General features: G+C 46.7%; 1 protein-coding gene across 1 annotated transcript in view; it reads left to right on the plus strand.

Moving 5' to 3' along the window:
- The first annotated feature begins 1,262 nt into the window (after positions 1-1,262).
- Ccn (cellular communication network factor protein Ccn) overlaps positions 1,263-19,035 on the plus strand; it is a 344,692-nt gene continuing 326,919 nt past the window's right edge. The window contains exon 1 of the mRNA XM_050166655.3: positions 1,263-2,852. The gene's annotated coding sequence lies outside the window, so the exon portion shown is untranslated. The remainder of the gene's footprint in view (positions 2,853-19,035) is intronic.

A 19,035-nucleotide genomic window follows, 5' to 3' on the forward strand; every position in this document is an offset into this window, starting at 1 on the left:
CCTTAAATTTACACATAAGTATACTTTGGCGTGGTCTCGGGAGGTTTGGAGTTACAGTGAATTTCCCACTTTCAATATTTTTATGCCCGAACAAGAATGCGCGGGTTTGAACATTTGTGCGCTACTGTACAGGAGGAGGGAAAGAAGGCGAAGCAACTGCAGCAAGAAGAATAAATAACAAACAATATGCTAGACTGAGAAAAATACGAGGTTAGAGATCACGCTCATCATTTGCACTAGACAAGGGCTAGCGCGCCTAATCGGGCACTCAGGTTGGTTGTTTTCAGGTGCCGAAGAACCGCTTGTGTGTCTTTTCTGGAATGGTGAGGGGAGAGGAAACGCGCCCACGACCCGTAATCTTCGGTAAAAGGTAGATCGTGTTGGTCCGCTAAAAGCAAACTGAAGGGCCTGCCAACAGGGGCACATCGATGCTATAGGCGTCGGCATAGTCTCTGTAATCGCTCTGAATAAAAGAGAAAAAGAGCATATCCGGAATGAATGACGAAGGCATCCCCAACGCAAGGCACATGAGCGCTTTATACGTGACTTCATGCACGATGTTCGCAATAATTGCGTGCCTAAGTACCTTGGACAAAGGAATTTTGCATTATTCAGCACTGATATAGTGTGTGTCTTTCGGCGAAGTCCTTTTCACGCACTCAGGAGCAGTAGAGCGTTGAGCACTAAAGTATTTCTCCGCAAGTTGCGGGAAATTATATCTTGCAACTTCGAAATTGATTGCAGTCCGACGACTAATTTCAACTTTTATATGAGGAGAGTATTTTAATTCATAATGCTCACAGTGGGTACTTCAGGACTAACGGCTTCAAGCATAAGTTCCACAATATGCGTGATATTTACCACTGCTGTATGCAAGCTAGGAAAACAACTGAGCATATTTTAAAAATGTTTAATTCGCTTCTCACCCAAGTGGACCCAACGAGCAGAGACCTCAGCTGCAAATAAATTTAAACGCCGCCACGGGAGATAAATGTGCAAATGCAGAGATAAGCAAGATGATATCGGCAAATTGGTTTAGTAAGGTCACTGGATGAGCAAAATTTGTCACTGAAATCTTGCGTTATGATAAGGTAAAAAGTGTCAGCAAAGGACATCTATCTATCTATCTATCTATCTATCTATCTATCTATCTATCTATCTATCTATCTATCTATCTATCTATCTATCTATCTATCTATCTATCTATCTATCTATCTATCTATCTATCTATCTATCTATCTATCTATCATTACTTTCGAGACTGGCTATCATAAGCTGGAACGCTGCTAATTAAATGTAATTAGTCAATTTCAGTTATTTGTTGTCCTAGGGTGCGCCGCGGCTAACTATACCCCGTTGGAAGAACAGGCTTTTACCGCTACTGCGCAGTGCTGAAAACTAGAATCACCATCTGCGCTGAGACTGGGATAGCCCAGACCGTCGGTCAAGCGAAATAGATCACGTCCGTGTGTGTGGTGCGTGTCGTGACTACATAAGCTTCATCAAAAAAGAAAAAAAGAATAACAGTGGCATCTTTGACACCATGAACAGTATGAAGAATTGACAATGTCGTATACCCTTTTTGATCGCTCCAGAAATCTGAAGGGTGTCCGAAAATGTACTTTTCTGTGTGCTGGAAGGATTTGAAAAAAAAAAAGAGAAAAAGTGAAGCTAGGAAGCTGAGGGTTTTGAGGCCTGGTAAACGTAAACGAAACACAAGTTTTCCAAATCTTGGTAAGCACTGAAAAAGCAAAAAGAAATGCTACCCCGCGATCCATGTCTTTTTTTTTTTTTTTACAGGCATAAGTTTCTCTAGCTCTCCAAAGATGGCGCTACGTGTTCCTCCGCGGCAGCGCTTGCTATATTACTTTTTTTGCCTTCCTTGTCCGCCGTCTCCCAGGATCGGCGTTTGTTGTTCCCTTCGCGCCCGCGCGCGCTCGGGATTGCCCCCGTCGCTCCCTCTCAGGCGCCCCTTCCCCCTTTCCGGCGGCCACGTGATCGGAACTCCGGGTCTCCGGCCCCCTAAGTCTGAGCGCCCCGGATCGCGCCTCACACAGTCCCCGACAGAGACTCGTGCAGTGCGCACTGTCGCCGCTCTCCTCTCGCCCCACCTCCGCAGTGCAGAAACGGTGCGCGGCCGGCGGCGCCGGTTCCGTTTTGGCCCGACTGCGGTAACCGATACAGGCGGCGCACTTTCGCCCCCTCGCTCTCCTGGCGCTGCGCTGCCGCCGCTTTCTTAAAGGGTCGTCCGAGAGCATCGCTGGTGATCATCGGGCGCTGACCAGCTGTCACCTTGCGAGCGGCGCCGTCGCGTGCGCGCGCGCTCTGTAGACTCTTTCACGTGAGCCGTCCGGTTGGGACCCGCTGACTCGACGCGCCACTTACACGTCCTACGGCACCACTGACTCGAACTGTGTGGCCTCTTCGCTCGGTCTTCTGCTTACTGTCGTCGACGCTCCGTCGCAATATTCGCGTCGCACAGACGCTTGACGGGGCCGAAAGGATGCAATCGCCGGACCTACCCGCGATCCCTCCGCTGTGCTGCCTGCGCTGACGTGTGTCGCCGACTGTATCCTCCGCTGCGCTGTCAGTCTGCCGCCGTCGTTCACAGCTCGCTCTGACTGCGCTCGGCGTTCTGTTTTGCGACCTCTGTGCGTACACTGTCCGGCGTGTCCGTCACGCGTCAAAGAAACGCAGGGTGATTGCGGCGAACAACGTTGCTCTGTCTGACTTGGCGCGAATTTTTCTCAAACTCTGCCGTCAGGACTGCTCTGGCTGGTGTTCTCTGGCCACGCCTGTGTGACCGAGCGCGTACGACAGGACGCTGCCGCTGTTACTCTTCTTCTGTCCAGGTGCGTGACTCTGAGCCTGCTCTCTTTTCCGCGTGCTTGCGCCTCGGCACAGGGCTGAACACTTGCGCGCTTTTGGAACCAATTACTAAATTTTGGCTCGTATCTCGCAACAGCTTTCCTTACTCAGTAAAAGCAAGGAAAACTGTTGTTGCGCGAACGAATTTCACCTTAATTGCACTGGCTTGCCGACTTGCTAAAAAAGAAAAATGTCGGCTGCACGGCCAGGTTATATATGGCACGCTTGCACCTGTCAAGAGATTAATGTTAGTGGAGGCGTTGCTTCACGCGTCTTCCTCAACAATCACTTCGCGCGGAAAGGAAGTAATTTCGCTCTGCCGGCAAATCCGAATGTTGCAATGACCGGGGCAGCGGGTTTGAAAATTTGCATGCATGGCTTTGACATTAACGGCCATCCCGAACTTGCAAACGCGCGTGAGTGCTTTCGCCTAACTGCGTTATGTCATTCCACAGTGCCTGCCGCAATAGCGCAAAGTTGTTTTCTTATTGCCTCTTTTTACTTCTAATTTTTTACCGCGGCTTTAAAACCTCGATCAGCGGGAAAGACGGAGTTGCGCCAAACTGCGGGTAGGCGCGCTGTTTGTCCCTGTTTAATTCGCATCTCGAGGTGCGGCTTATTCTTTGTTCGTCTCACAGCGAGGTACGTTCCGCATGATTCACCATTGTGATGGGCTGTAGCATTAAATGACGCAACTTTGAGTTACGCGCGGCCACCTTGCGTAGCGCGGCAAGCTTTTTGGTTGATATCGCGTTCATCTCAATACGCTATATAGCTACTGACGCCGACGATGTCTTCTTTTTTTATTGTTTAAGCCCAGCTTGTTGTAGACGAAGAGCATAATGCGCTATGTTAGCTGAATGGGCGGAATGTTTTATACATTCAAACGAGCAACGGATTGCACGAATTCTGCGAAATATACATGCAGAAATAACGTCCTGAAACAAAAAGTGTAGAGTTGTAGCGCTACAGCTTGGCAAATAGCTAAAATCTTTCGCAAGAATGAAACTACGGGCGGAATAATGCTAGATATCTATAGCATATGACAGTTACTGCTTTCCAAGCTAAACCAAGCGCAGTTTTTCTTTGCGCGCTCCCGATGGATTGCGCTATTTGGTGTGCACAAATTATGTTTTGAGTTGATCTTAATAATTTTCTTCCTTCAAGTAAAGCAAGAATTTTTATCCGACCAGTTACGCGGAATAAAAAGCTGGATATTGTGATGTTTGCGTCGCAATGAAAGTTTATTACGGTTGGTTTCGAAGCGCAGTGTCTGGGCTTAACCAACCTTCGCCTATATATCCGTATATAACGCAGTATCAATCCAGAACAATTTAGGGGCGCCGTGCATTTTCCCTAGTCTGCATTAACAGACGTGTTCTGTGGCTTATTCAACAATTAGTTTGTGTTTTTCGAGCCATGGATGATGAGAAGATTTGTTTTTTTCGAGCCATGGAAGATTTTTTCCACGCATCTCTATTGCAATTTTCTTGACATTACGCTGACCTGATTTGCGCAGCGTCCCTCTAGACCCATCAGAGCTGAAACCACTCTGCTTTTCCTGCCGCTTTACGCTATTGAAGGCGTAGTACAGATTGTGCTACTGCTGTGTTTATAAACCATCTAGAAACCCGCAGTAAATTTTGGCTTCATAAAGGCAGTGCGAACCGCAATGCATGTTCCCCGCCGAACGAAGCAAATAAGTTCTGAAACTCGGCAATCTGACAGCCGGCTGCTTCGTCATCCCGCCGGAGGCCGTTTGGTTAGGATCGCAAATACGCACTGGTAGATGAGCTCAAGCAACGTTACTCAATAGCGACCGTAATTTCTATTGCCTTGCGCATATCACTGGTGTCTGTAGATAGTTCTCTTGACAGTGCACTTTAAAATTAAATTGTGGGGTTTTACGTGCGAAAACCACTTTCTGATTATGAGGCACGCCGTAGTGGAGGACTCCGGAAATTTCGACCACCTGGGGTTCTTTAACGTGCACCTAAATCTAAGCACACGGGTGTTTTCGCATTTCGCCCCCATGGAAATGCTGCCGCCGTGGCCGGGATTCGATCCCGCGACCTCGTGCTCAGCAGCCCAACACCATAGCCACTGAGCAACCACGGCGGGTCGTGTGCAGACTTTAAGCGGTGTTGACGGACTTTACCACTTCTCGTTGTACTTTCGAATGGCAGAGAAGCTAAATAACTTGCGCAACCACAAGGCGCACAGTCATTTAGGACCTACAATAAAATTATCACATTGAACTTGTAGTTTAGTCTAGAAATTCGCAATATTTTGATTTTACTGTGCAGAAAGAATTAAATCGACCCAATCGACTCTTAGGAGGCCACTTTACTGAAGCCCCTGTGACAGTCGAAACGTGTAGATGAGGTGACCCGCCCTATACCAAGAAAGTGACGCAAATGCCGTTTATTTGCTACTACTCGTGCATTGTCCCAAGGTTGTACTTCTTGTACCTCGGTGGTGCCGTGTGTGAAAGATCGGGTCGTCAGAAGTTCGGCAATGGTGTCTGACCAACCATTTTTTCAAAGCGGCTTCAGACGTCCCGAGATTTCACAGGGATATGGCGAAACCCTCCTTTTGCCTCGGGTCTTTTTTTTTTTTTTTCATGCCCTCTCGGTATAAGCTACCATCAGCTTTTTCTTTCTTTTTTTTCTGTCAGTTTGCTCGGTCAGGATTTTATTTTCGCACCTACTGCCACCTGTTCACAAGTTCAACTTCCGAAACTTTGGTGTCATATATTTGACTAAAGAGTAAATGTTTTTTTTTAGAGCGTATGAAATCGTGCTACATTTCTTTTTAAATGTTATAAAACTAACGCTTTTTTTTTTCAAATATTTCCTGTCTCGTTTTAAGTGAACAGTTCTACCATATACGCGTTATTTTTTTTTTTTCCATACAAGTGACCAATAGATAGTTTTCGACCCGGCGTAGCGATTTAGCGGCTATGATGTGTCGTGGCTAAGCACGAGGTCTCGGCATGAAATGGCGGGCACGGCGGTCGCATTTGGGTGTGGGGCGAAATGCGAAAATAATCCCCGTGTTCCGTGCGTTGGGTGGAGGTTAAAGATCCCAGGGTGGCCGAAATTAATTCCGAATAACCCACTATACGGCGTGCGTTATAATCAGATTGTGGTTTTGGCAGTCAAAACGCCAGAATTTATTGAACTTGAGTCAGTTTTCGGCTTCAGAAAAAAAACGTGCATAGTGCGTGCGCTAGGCAAATTCAAGTGCAAATGGGAATTTAGCAGTGGTTTGTACTATAACAACGAACCGTTTGTGTTGATTGGCGTAACCTCAAAACCTGCTGAGTTCTTTGAGCATGAATACCTTCTCGTAGGGTTTTTCTTTTGTTCTAAAAAAAAAAGAAATAACATGGTTTGGCACGTAAAACCACATAATTTATTAATTTTAATTTTTAGTTTCCGGGAGGTATACCTATCTATCTATGTTTGTATCTAACCGTTTTTCCGCCTACCTGGGTCACTGGGTAGTCCGTGGTTGAACTGTAAGCGCATCGGGCTGCCCTGCTGAGGTAATAGGCTTCCAGGTCAACCACCGGACCAAGGACCAACATGGGTCACTGAGTACGTACCAATGTGTGCATACACGCCGCTGTTCAAAAAACCTCTTTCACGCCGAGATTGAGCACGATAGATGCAGGACTGGGTAGCCACCGCTGTTCGAAGACACTCATTGACGCTGAGCTGGAGCACTGGGCATGTGCCAGTTGGTTTGGGCTAGTCTTCACTGAACCTCTTTGATGACAACTTGGGTCACTGGCTATGTGCCAGTAGGCGTGTGCCGCTTTTCAATGAACGTCTTCGACGGCAGCTTGGGCAACTAGGTGTGTGCCACTGTGATTGTGCTGCTCTACACTGACGAAAAAGATCCCCTTAAATTTCTCCGATGCCGAGCGAAATTGAGCCCGCATCACAAGGTTTCCTCAAGCAGAGCGACCCAACGCATTAGCAGGCTGTGCCACAGATGCGCAGGGTATCTGTCGCTTTCAATGAGCGCCTTTCACGCCAGCGCTTTATCGAGCCGCACCACGAATGCGCTGGGTATGTGTCGCTATTTAATGAACCTCTCGCCAGCTTGGGGTCCACTGAGTGTCAGCAACTGAGTGCATGGGAGGTGGGGGCATATTCTTTGGCGTACGCGGGCATCGGTGCGCCGCGCTTCTCGTCTCGGAGGCCAGGCGTGGACTTCCCGGTAGTGTCACTAGATGGCGCAGCGTGTGCAGAAAAATGCGCAAGAGAGGAGCTCGGTTGACGCGTGCCGCGCTTTTCAGCGTTCGCACGAACCGGCGCACCATGCATGTCGGAGGCCGCGCACACACCCTTCGCGGTGGCAGCGCTTGATGGCACCGAGTGTTCTTAGGCAAGCGCGAAGGAGGAGTCTGACTGCAGTACACCCCTCATAGATAACGCGTTCCGACGGTGGCAATACATTGTATCGCTATATTGATTCGATGATAACACGTTACCGTGGACATTCACCGGCAGATGAGTTCTGCCGCATTTTTTTTTACTAGGAGCTTAGGTTATAATTAACAATGATTAACTAAGCAACTTTTAAAATCTTCATATATAGGCAAAATCTTCAATGTATAAGTTGCAGAGTCTATTGAGAAATGTCCAAATAATTCTTTTTTGTGGTTATAGTTCTTGCGGTTTCAATTTTTCTGTGTTGTAAATAAAGCGCGAGACTTCAAAAAGTACAACGTGAATACGCGCTTACGCACAGCGACATTAGCGCTCGATGCTTCACGCAGAACGAAGGCACGAAGAGGCCTTGAACCACTAAAGTGGATGGAATACAATGGTCTTCCACTTTTGTCAAGATATGTAATCGGTTAAAGCGATGGGATATGCGATAACTAACGCATGGCAATTCCTGAAGCTCTGCCAGTGTTTTTGCTGTTGACAGGCACCGTAAAGGTCAAGGAGATTTTGGCTGCGGATGGCAATGCACCGGACAGAACGGGTGTGGCCATCGCCTATTATTTTTTGCTTTCCGCCTATACATGCCCTCGGTCTGCGTGCCATGTCGGTTCGTCGTTCGTGGAGTGTTTGAGGACACTAATGTCGCTGCGAGTAAACGCGTAGTCACGTGGTATTCTTTCAGATATCACGCGCTTTCTTTGCGGCCCTGAAACATTAAAACTGCAGCAGCTATCAGCAGGGTAAAAAAAAATTATTTTGCTATGTTTTGATAGGTTCTACAACTTCTACGTTGAATATTTTACGTTTCAGTCAATACTTTAATTGTTGATTATTTATTTTTAATGAATTACCTAGGCTCATAGCAAAAATTCGTTGCGTTGATTAAGAGGACAGCGAGCAGTACTAAGTTGGTTTCATTCTCGTAACTCTGACGTGGATATTTTAATGTCTGGCCAGACTTAGCTGAAACACCCTGTAGATGCTGCGTGTCGAAAATTATACGTTTTCTTCCTATTTTGTTTTCCAAATAATGGACTCCTAAAAAGGGGTTATTTCGAAGCTTCTGAGCGAGAGGTTGTGAAATACCATACATCTGAGCGCTCGATTGCCTTCAGAAGCTCATAATAACTCGACGCCTCTCAGTCAGTAGTTCTAGATGGCTGTGTTGAGGAAAAGCTGTAAATAAGAAAGGACCGTTTTTTTTATACGTGGCTGGGGCAGATATAAAAGCTCCTCATGGGAATAAAAACTTTTTTTAGGTCTGTTATCGCCCAGATGTATTGTGTATCCTTATGCATTCTACACAGACCTGAAACGGCTTAAGTAGACCGAAGTATTATGGGAAGCGTGAACAAGCGGACGCAGTTTAGGGAGCTTATGGTTATGACATTTCTGTGCTTGTCACGAGTTCTTGATAAACTCTTTCTGGATACCTTATGCTAGATACCAATACAGCATCTGTACGATGGTTGATACTTCGTCGAGGAAGACGCCCAGAAAATGGCATAAAATGCTTCAGATTCATAGACCAATAGACTTTGGTGAGATGACCTCATCCACTCAATGAGCTTTAATCTTTTACTTTAATTGACATGATAGCAAGATATGTTAGCACATAAATGTAGCACCGGCTAGTCCTTGTCTGTTGAAGAGTTGGCACAGTTACACGTATAGTATTGTATACTTTTGAACATATTTTTGTACGATAAACAACATAATAGACACAACGACGAAATACCATAGAAGTCAAAACAACACCGGGACATAATAAACAAACTATCAAACCAACAACGCGAATAGCAATAGTTCTGATCACACAGTGACACCAGGAATAAAGTCAAAGCAGGAATATTGCGAAAAGGGAACTTTGCAGGTTGGCGGAAGGCTGCTAATACCACCCAAGACATCACTTTTTGCAACATATTACAAAATATTAGAGAATTCAGTTTTAAATGAAGATGTCACTGCATTGTCAGTGACTGAGCTAGGAATGTAGAAGGCACGTACGGAAGTGAATGAGTGTAGCAATAGGATGGCTACTCAAAACGGGGGAAAGAAACTAAAGAAACACGAGGTAGTAAGAAAAAACTACGGGAAAAACTAAACGTTTAAAAAAAGCGTGTGCGCTGCCTTCATAAACGTACCTGCGTTTCCTGCGACGTTGTTTATTTCGGCCTCATGATCGATATTCCTGGGCACTAAAATTATATTTAGTATTGAGCGAAAATGTTTTCGGTACGCGAGAACATTAATCAGAAGCTTTCCAGCCGCTCCACACTCAACCACGGGCACGGTTGCCAAGCTGCCATTGAATATACCACACAAGTAAAACCTCTACTTTTGTACGGATAGCGGCTTCCCATAGTGTTTTTTACTCACCATGTTTGAATAAGAACGACGAAGAAGGCGATGAAGGAGTTCGAGTGCATCGGCGCACGTGCAACAGCAGCTATGCACGGACTACAATTTATGCTTAATAAACCTCTACGCACTGGGTGGCTTGATTTTCGACAAGTGGTGCCGAAACTCATCGGAATATCGAACCACGGCTATAAGGTAATAGCCTTCCCGTATGCCGATTCATCGTACCGACCTTTGGCTGCTCAGCGCGGAGTCAAACCATGGAGGCGCTCAAGCTCAAGTGCAAAACCGAGAGATTGCAGCTAACGCGGCTTATTAACGATATCGAATCAATGCTTAGCAAAGACAGCGCTACAGAAGAGCCGCTTTCCAACTTGAGTGAGCGCATCAAAAAGCTTAACGACTTGAGGGCAACCGACTCCGACATAGTCGCTCTGCTGTCTACCACAGAAGATGAAGCAGTGTTTGAGCGGGTTGTGAACTACAAAGATTGATAAACTCAGATACTGCATACGTCAGCTTTACGAATCGCCCAACCGTACGTCACTGTCGACCTCAAGCAAACCCTTTCATCGTACACAGAGGCCCGGTGCTCACTTTCCGAAAATCGACCTTATCGAGTTCGACGGTCTATTATCACTGTGGCCATCTTCTTTGCAAACTGCTCAAGCAACTGATCTACAACAAGGATGGCGTCACCGACGTTCACCTACCTGTGCTCGATCTCGACCGGCGATGCTTCATTGGCACTCGCGCGACTTCCAGCAACTCCAAGCTTCTAGTGATTCCAAAACAGCGATTTGCAACGCCAATTTGATCATTCAAGATCACATGCAGCGACTCGTCGACTTGCAACCCATTCAAAAAAATTGTGGTTTTACGTGCAAAAACCATGACCTGATTATGAGGCATGCCATAGTGGGGGTCTCCGGACCACCTGGGGTTCTTTAACATGCACCTAAATCTAACTGCACGGGTGTTTTCGCATTCCACCCCCATCGAAATGCGGCCCCCGTGGCAGCGATTCGATCTCGCGACCTCGTGCTTAGCAGCCCAACAGCATAGCCACTAAGTAACCACGGTGAGTGTTGCAACCCATTCGATCCCACAACGATCTTCGTGGAGTTCGAAGCGTCTACGACACTGTGCAACCCAAATTCGTGACCTTAGGACTCTCGGGAGTGTCGGAATATAATTATGCTTCTATGCTCTACCTCATTCTCCTGAAATCTCCTCCTCACGATATTGTCCTCGATTTCAACGAGAGCATCATACGCCAGAGTGGGGAGTGCAGATGAAGAGATAGAAGCACTGGCGATTAAGGACAACGCACCCAACAACAGAAGGCGAGCATAAAGTCTTTGCTGTTTTTATTGGATAGAAATAGTCTCCAGAACGAACACTCCTGCATGTTCCCGTACTAGAGGGCGCGTTGAGGTACAGAGATCAAGATTTTCGTAGTAGCGCAACATCAACGTCATGGTATCTACATTTAACGAAACTGCCGTGTCATCAACGCTCAACCATGGAGTATTTGGCCACATCTGCCATACCCGTTCGTCAAAGAAAGGCCTGCTTTTTCTGTGAGTCAAAACCCATTATACCAAGCACTGAGACTGCAATTCTTGTCGAGGAAAAGAAAAAAAAACACTTACTAGGTGGAAGTCGCGGCTTCTGTAATACACTTCACCATCACATAGCAAAAAACTGCTTAAGACCGGTCAAATATTGCCAGTATAGTCGGCGCAATGCTGAAGCATGTGCGGCTCTAGTTTGATGAAATCCACAGACTGATGACCACAGACATTCCCAAAACAGATACAACTCAATATGACCCGAGTGGTCACTTCCAAGTGGCTCGTATACCTGCAAACAGCTGTGGCTTGCACAGCTGGACAGGAAAGTAAAGTGTTGGTTCGCGTTTTATTGGATGGAGGCAGCCAGCGCAGTTTTATGACCGAGCAGCTGGCTGAGAAACAAAGTTGCCAAGTTCTAGAACACGAGTGTCTTACAGTGGGATATTCTTGAGCACATCCGGAGAAAAATACATTCCGGAGCATGCTTGTCACTCTTAGTTCAGTGAATAGTTGCAAGTGACTGCTGATCGAAGCTCTCGTCATGACCAAGATCTGCTACCAATCTGTTCCACGTCAGAATAGAGACTTTATAGACGAGTTTGAACACCAGGGTTACTGCTTCACCGTCGTAGATCAAGCTGAAAATCCAAAAAATGTCGATGCCTTAATCGACAGCGACTACTACCGGCCATTTGTCACGGGAACATACAGAAGTTTGACAACAGATTGAAAGCTGTCTGGACTTGACTCTGCGTAGAGCAATAGGCTCAAGCTCTACCTCCACGCACTGCAACGAGACAATCGTATTGAAAGTGGCAGTGACGGAACGTAGCATCACCACAGATAACTAGTGTGACATTGAAATCATCGAGATAAAATCTAATGGACAAATCAAGATCCAGGACACAGACCCTGTTCTCGAGTTCTTCAACAGGTCTGTCAAGATGAAGAATCCTCATTACGAAGTTTCGCCTCCATGTTAACGTCAGTTCTTAACCACAGAAATCGAGCAAATTCAGGAGTGCGTTTAAATAAACAAGAGTACCGTACAACAAGAGTAGTAGCCTCGATGCTTCCTTCCATGGAAAAGGAGAACTCTCGTTGAACGGCAGCCTGTACTCCGAACCGAACCTCAATGCCAATTTCATAGGGTTGCTACTTCATTTCAGAAAATATCATATTGTTTTAGTAGCAGACAAAGAAAAAGCGTTCTTGGAAGTAAGCATCACCAATAAAAACCGCGATGCTTTCGGCTACCTGTGGCTGGAGAAAGCTGAGCCACAACAGGTGAACCGTTTCGTAACGCTGGCATCTGGCGTACGAATAGAATGCCATTCGGTACAACCTGTAGTCCCTTCTTTTGGTGGAAACCATCCATCATCATCTTGAGCAAACATCGTCTGTTTACTCGAAAACTATAAAGTAGCTGTCTGGTTCTATATACGCTGAGGAGGTTTTAACAGGAGCGGACTCCATAGAAGACGCGTCCAAGCAACGGTCAGAAGTCACTGAGGTCTTCGCAAGTGCGCCTATGAAGCTACACAATTGGGTTTCGAACGACCCACGCATTCTTGGCACACAATCAAAGCAATCTTCCGAGTTACCTTTTGGACATGTGCCAGGAGTACTGAAGGTCCTTGTATTGGTGTGGCATCCTCACAGTGACGTACTGCCCTGTTCGGGAAGCGCTATGAACATTGTTCAGCAACGCACCGATACCAAGCGGTTGATGCTCCAGGCGACCTCTCTCCTACACGACCCTCACGGCATGCTGACCCCTTTTACAATAAGGATGAACTGTTTTCAGAAGTTTTAGAGGAAAGGTGTCGAATGGGAAGAATAGCTGCCACAGGACGCTCTACACGAATGGAATATTTGGTGCAACGAACTTCTGCAGCTATATGATATTGAAGTTCCCTGGTTCTACTGACATGGCTTACATGGACCTGGCGACGAGTACGCACGGCATCTGTTCGGTGACGCCAGTAAGTCAGCCTACGGTGCCGTTCGCTACAATTGCACAACAGGAAATATGAGCTACAAAAGCTCAACGACAGTCATCTGCAAGTCAAGGGTGGCGCCAATGAAGAATACAAGCCTTGTCAGACCAGAACCGCTGGCCTGTCTCAGAAAGAATGTATGATCGTGCGTCAAGAGCTAGCCGAAGACACATTAGTGCGGTTTTGGTCTGACTGTATGATTGCACTGCACTAGATTACCGGCGATCCTGCAGATGGAAAGACTTGATTCCACATAAAATGACGAGGATTAAAAGCAAAGCGGATATCAAATTATGGAGGCACTGCCCTGGAAAGCAGACCCGCTGCTTATTTTTTTGACAAGAGGACTTTCGGCCCGAGAATAAACAACAGGCTCACTCTGGTGGACGAGACCCCATTGGCTTAATTGTGAAGAGTATGAATTAACACCACCCATAAGCCTAATTTTACCGATCTTCCACCAAGTGTCACAGATGAATGTCCTCATTAGGAACCATCCCTGCAAGTCGTCACGCAAACTGAACCAACAAATTAAGACATAAAAAAAACAGCTCTATTGTGTAACTGCAACATGTCACCGCTTGGACATTACGATTTGCCTCGAAGCTGAAGCGATAAGGTTGCGTGGAGCGTCGAACGCAGAAGAAATACTAACCGGTTAACTACTATACTGGATAAAAAAGGTTCAAAGTTCTGCTTTTCGGAAGAAATCGACCGCTTCTCTATCGGAGCTCAGCTTATAAATGATTGTCCTTTACGGGGCGTCATCTGCTTCCTAGACAATATTGGTGTTCATCGGTTCGCAGGACGTCGGCAATTCACCACGAAGTCTTACGATGAACAACAAGGACAACATCCAATCATCTTACCAAATGACTATTACTACTGCGACCTCCTTGTCATACAGTATTATCGACGACTTCTTCATGCAGGAGTTTGGGATACACTTGTACAAATAAGACAAATATTCTGGATATTACGAGAACGGCAAGTAGTCAATGATGTCATTAAAGGATGCATCGCGTGCCAACGCTACAATGTCAGACTTCTATCCGAAGTAGCTGCACCGTTACCACCTGAAGGAGTGGCCGCTTTGCAACCCTTCCAAGTAACAGGACTAGATGTCGCCGGTCCCTTCTACGTTAAACATCTAAATGACTGTGCCAAAGTGCATATTTGCCTGTTCACGTGCGCTGTGATTGGGGCTGTTGACCTAGAACCAGTCGAAAATGTGAGCGCCACAAGTTTCGTAACGCTTTCCGTTGCTTTGTCTCGCCGCGGGGACTACCCTTTGTTATCTAGTCAGACAAAGCCTTAGTGCTCAAGAAAAGCAAGAGAGCTTTCGAGACTGTGGCGGTCATTGAGAGACAAAGAAGTTAGCAACTACATTGCTAACCACCATATAAAATGGAAATTTATGACCACTCATCCAGTGTGATCGGGCGGTTTTTTCGAGAGATTTATCAGGTCTATGAAGCTGACATCGAAGAAGTGCTTCGCAAAGGGATCTTTTGCGGAGAATCAGTTACGAACAACCTTAACTACTGTAGAAGCTTTGATCAATTCACTGCCAATCGTATACGTTCATAGCGACTGTCGAGATCCGCAACCTCTTTCCCCGCCTCACTTTCTCACTGGAAGGTTAGTTTCAGCACTACCAGGCCTAACATACTGCGAGATCACAGCAGATAGCCGCCAGATACTGACCATGTATGAAGTAGGAGAAAGAACTCGAAGAACTATATAAGCGTAGGTCCAAAGAAGAGCTTTCGGAGTTCTGAACAATGTACAGCCCAAAATCAACCACCTCACACTACAGAATACAGGTGACCCCGTCCTTCTACCCGAGTCCAGCAATTTCCGGCAATTATGCAAAATTGTTCAAATAGAGGAAATCCATAGAGAAAGGGATGGTAAGACAAGATCCTGCACCTTGAGAGTACCGGCTGGATCTACCATTAAGGGAGCCGTTTAACACCAGTGTACCCGCTGGAATCAAACCTTTAATGAATGTCTGCACGCGGGGCAGTTTGTTGGATCAAGAACGACGAAGACGAAGGAGTCCGCGTGCATCGGCCTACGCGCTACAGCAGCTACGTACGGAGTGAGGCTACGGTTTATGTTTAATAAACCTCTTTTTCTTTAAATGGGAGGCTATATTTTCTACACACAAAGAGTAGGCCGCGTTAACCAAGGCATGCCAGTGCTTTATGCGATCTGTGGGTATCAGAAAAAAAGAAGAAAGATGGAAGAAAAAATGTTCACTGGCGATTACGAGACTCCCTATGGCGAAATTTGAGCGCAGCTCTGTAGGCGTTTTCGTTTCACGATATATTTGCTGGCGCGGACAATGTGTCTTGTGCGGCACGTTGCAAACGGCGTGATGCGTGCCGCGACTGCCTCGCTAATCGAGAGATCGTCAGAGGCGGCGCGTTGGTGAAGCGTGGGCGCGATTCACAGCAGTCGCGCAGACAGACCTCCGCTCATGCAGCGCCTTGTTTCCATATATACTACGAACTCTACTCTGGCGCCGGCTCGTAGCCATTGTCGCTTCAAAGCCCGTCTTGCGCGGCACTAGGCTTTTTTCCTCACGCCTTCACCATGCTCTCCTCCACTTTCTGCCTAATGGTACTGCTGCACCCCCTCCTCCGTTTTCCTCCTCGCGCTCTCTTCACTGTTGCCGTCTTTCATCTTCCGTTGCGCTCCGCGTTCGCTTTCATCCTTCGATGTGTTCGTTCGCTCCGTTACGAGAGAACGCCGACGCAGGAACGGGCACTTACGAGCTGCACTCTAGAAAGGGAATGAACAGTACAGGAGCGCATCCTAAATTTTGTGTGTTAGCGTTTGGTTGCACGACCAAATATTCGTGTGTGTGTGTACTTATATATATATATATATATATATATATAAACAAGGCGGTATATAAGCAGCAGCCGGCTAAGCGAAGGGTACTGTGGCGCTACTGCGACTTCAATTCGTGTTCTGCAATCGATTTAGCGGTGGATACATGCGGAGCACTGTCTGTATTCGAGAAACGGCGACCACAAACGAGCTTTGGAAAGCGTACAACCTCCCCATACCCCCTTCCTACTCTTCATCCCGCCCCCAGCTGTGGACAGGGAGGAGAACAAGAAAAAAAAAAAAGAACACTAAGACAATAAATTACCCTTGCCGCTATGTTCCCGGCGCGCCACTAATCGCTTTTGGCCGGAACCCGTATTAAGATGTAACGCCGAAAGAATAGAAAGGAACGGCCGAGAAGGAATTTGGACGTGTATAAGGCGCGCGGGGGCAAAAGTCCATGCCCAATAAAAAGAGAAGAAACAGACAAGAAAAGTTTATGGGAGCCGCAGCTACTTAGAGCAGAAGGATATATATTTTTTCTTCTCTCCTTTTGCATCTCTCGCTCTTCTTTCCAATGCTGCTGCCTTCCTCAGGAGCATTATTCTTCATCGTCGACAGCGATATATGGGGGCGCTGATTTCTAAACCGCACCGCACTGCTGGAAAATCAACAAGGGGCGCCGGCCAGTGCGCTTGGCGATCCCATTTTGCCACTTGCGAGTGATAAGCGAGAGAGCCAACATATATATATATACTGGACAAGAGGCGGAACCGATAAATGGAAGATGACACAAAAAGAGACAGGCGAGGTTAAAAAAGAAACTCTCTCTATATATAATAGCATGAAAGAAAGGAGGGAAGGGGAAGAGGGGAAAACGCTTACGACAAATGGTTGGTGCTTCCAAATAAATTTTCTTTTTCGTTTTTTTTTCTCCCTCCTAATCGACGTACGAAACTGCGACAAGCAAGACGACAATGACAGACGCAAGGAAAGGGGCGAAAAAGAAGGAATGCTAATAAATGAATGGAAGGAAACGGGAGAACAGAAATGTAGTGAAAGGATGTGAAAGACGGAGACAAAATGAAAGAAAATGAAATAAAGAGAAATGAACAAAGAAGAAAGAAAAGAGAAAAATTACTGAAAGGAAAGGAACTTCTTAGAAGTAAGAGTAGTTTGTGAAGGAAGCAGTGATACGAGCGCTGAATAATTTATTTCGGATGGCCTGTAGTACTTGTGCCTGATAACACTCGTTTTAAAAAATGAAGGTAAAAAAAAGTGGTCAGTGATTAGAATGTCGGACATGAACGCAAGTAGTATCATTGAAGGGGAAAGCAGCGTAAATGAGCAAAATTCTACTGGATACAAGGGCACTCAGAAAAGGAAGTGAGTAGCGTTGAAGTAATTCGAGTAATACTGGTGCGGCTATTGGGGGCGAGGACTTACGCAGTCGCCATCTGTCGGAAACGCCACCCTTGCGTAGTATGAGGGATCACGCGGCGCGCTCCTCATAGGTTTCGCTTACGGCGCTTAATAAAAACACCACGCGGCAGCCTTCCTGTACATTTCTGTAAGTACTCTCAAAACGAGGGAACCTTATTACTGTCGAAATAACCTTGGGCAGACTGAAAGCACAGAATCGTTTACAGACGCTATCGCTTTACCGAATACGTACAGCGAAAGCCACTACGCGCGTTCGCCGTGATGTAGCCTCCCGAACCGGCTTCTTGCTTGAAAGGTGGGCAAACGCTGAACGCCAACTATGTGAAATGTGTTCCTATAGTGGACGGTCGGTATAACCAAATGGCGCATAACAGAACGAAGCCTCAGTGCATGCAGCGATCGCACGGGTTCGCGGCGACCGACTGCGCGTCTGCATGCATGTCCGCGCACAATGTTTCGCTTTCACTGAGAGTTGTCGCACCCTGCTGTGAGCTTTATGCCGCAGTATATGAGCATTTGACAGTCCACAAGCAACCATTGTTGCGTGGATGTTATCAGAGCTATTCAAAGACAATTTCGTTTAAACAAGGGTCTTCGACGTCTGCGGCAACTGTGATGTGCCGTCGGGACGATTCAATTTCTTTTTCTTCTATATTCTTGGACGTTTCAATATCACTTATAAAGTTGCGTCGCCCTGTATGCAGTCAGCGGGCGATTTCGCGCTGCTTCTTTTTCGTGGTCCAGTGCGTTAACTCATAACACAAACATGACCATATGCCATACCTTTATTTAATGTGCTTCTTACTACTGCCTTTCTATTCCAGTGAACTTCCCAGTGTCTAGCATCAAAAAGTTCATAGACCAAACCGTCGTGACATTAGCCGGGCAGGGAGCGCGGGCGAACGTGTCAGTTCGCGTTTTCTGCTACTCACTGAACATCGCAGTACCGGCGCCGTAGCAGAAATATTCCTCGCGTCTGTGCTTGCGGCATACCTGAGTTGTAGCCGATGGCTGTTTCCGGTTCTAAGTTTCGCGAGCCAAGCTTCACGCAGCTTCTTGTCCTGCGGCTACGTATGAATAAGGCTGATACCGGGCTCCGTTGTGTACGTCCGGCACTGCGGCACCAAGCAATAGCCTACCATGTTGCACGCCTCCAAAGGCAGCCGCTACCTACTATAGTGATTTCAAATGTTTTAAACAGACACCCAAGGCGGGAAAGCCTCACAACTTAATCAGAACTGCAGCGCAGGTGGGACTTTAAACTTTCGTTTTCAGCTCGCTTCGGCGCTTCCGAAGCAGCCGACGCGGCCGCTGTGTCCACGTGATCCCTCATGCCACGTCACGCCGATGGTGGCGCCAGCTTTTCAAGTGGTGGAGCTCACCCTCAATATACATTCCAGAGCTTATTCTCATCTTCATCATGAGTAACGTCAGAAAAAAGACAACAAATAAATAATATTCCATGGTAGCACCCTCGCGGTC

The sequence above is a fragment of the Dermacentor andersoni genome, chromosome 1, assembly GCF_023375885.2.
Source record: "Dermacentor andersoni chromosome 1, qqDerAnde1_hic_scaffold, whole genome shotgun sequence".
NCBI lineage: Eukaryota > Metazoa > Arthropoda > Arachnida > Ixodida > Ixodidae > Dermacentor > Dermacentor andersoni.